Source organism: Gekko japonicus, unplaced genomic scaffold (genome assembly GCF_001447785.1).
Source record: "Gekko japonicus isolate JY-2015 unplaced genomic scaffold, Gekko_japonicus_V1.1 scaffold1922, whole genome shotgun sequence".
Classification (NCBI taxonomy): domain Eukaryota; kingdom Metazoa; phylum Chordata; class Lepidosauria; order Squamata; family Gekkonidae; genus Gekko; species Gekko japonicus.
The window spans coordinates 340,552-341,778 of NW_015173194.1; positions in this window are offsets into that span (position 1 = coordinate 340,552).

The following is a 1,227-nucleotide window of genomic DNA, read 5'->3' on the forward strand; positions in this document are numbered from 1 at the left end:
GGGTAGCCCTGTTGGCCAGAAGCAGCAGAATAAGGTTTGAGTCCACTGGCACCTTTAAGACCAACAAAGAATAAAACTTGGGCCCCGGTCACACGGGCCAGATAATGCGGGGGTGGAGGTGTGGCTTTTCGCGCCGGCGCAATTTAATGCGCCAGAACGCAATCAGATGCAGCGGCGGCAAAATGGGGCTTTGTTTGTCGGCACGTGTTTTCAGCGCGCGTCAAGAGCGCACTTGAGCGATCACATGTAGGTATTCCGTCGATGGCCCGTAGCAAACCGTTTGCTAGTAGGCTTTCCTGGGTATTTTTAAACTCCGAGTCTTCGGGTGGATGCTATGGGTCGCCGATGGGTGTGCTACACTTGCCAGATGTGTCCTTGTGATTGCGCCCGTATACTCCGCCCGACATTCGTGCCTCTCCCGCCGCAAATGCCGCGTGTGAACAGGGCCTTGGTTGGCCTGAAAGGTGCCACTGGACTCAAACATTGTTCTGGCCTTCAGTGAGGCTTACTAACTCAGAAAAGGTTAAACAAAATGGCTACCGATCAAAACACTGGCCACAAGCCTCTAGTCCACATTGTTCCATACCTAAAATCTGGGTCCTGTGCCTAAAATGGAGGCCTGGGCCTTCCCACTTTGTGCTTGCCCTGAGGTGGAGCAAAAGCCCTTGCTTCCATGAAGGTTAATGAGGGTGTCCTCCCGCGCCCACCCCCTCTAAATCTTAGCTCTAAGAAACAAATCCATTATGTTAAATAATCTGCCAAGCTATGAATTGCTGGCGTGGCCCCTTTTCATACTTTTTGGCAGAGTGGAGTAATTGCTTCAGATCATAAATCAAGCCGTTTCTCTGGGTGAACTGGCCCAGAGTCTCTGGCTGTTGGTTGAAACCCTGCCATTAAGGAACAAGGACTCGGCTGCTGGTGTGTGTGTGTGGGGGGGGGGACTGGGGGGTGCCTGGCCAATTTCCTCTGTCAGATCTCTGACCTCTTCCGTTTGGCTGTGGGAAGCAGCCGCTTGAACGCCCGTCTCCCTCTGGCTTTGCAAGCCACTCTCCTGCCTTACTTGCAAAACCTGCGGCTAGAACAGGAATACAGAACAGGAAAAAGTGAGGTCAGGTGGTACAGTAAGTTAGAGTAGGGCCAGTGAGAGCCAGATTCGAATCCCCACTCTGCCACGAAGCTCACTGGCTGGCTTTGGGCCCATTGTTCTCCCTCTCTGCCTGATCTACG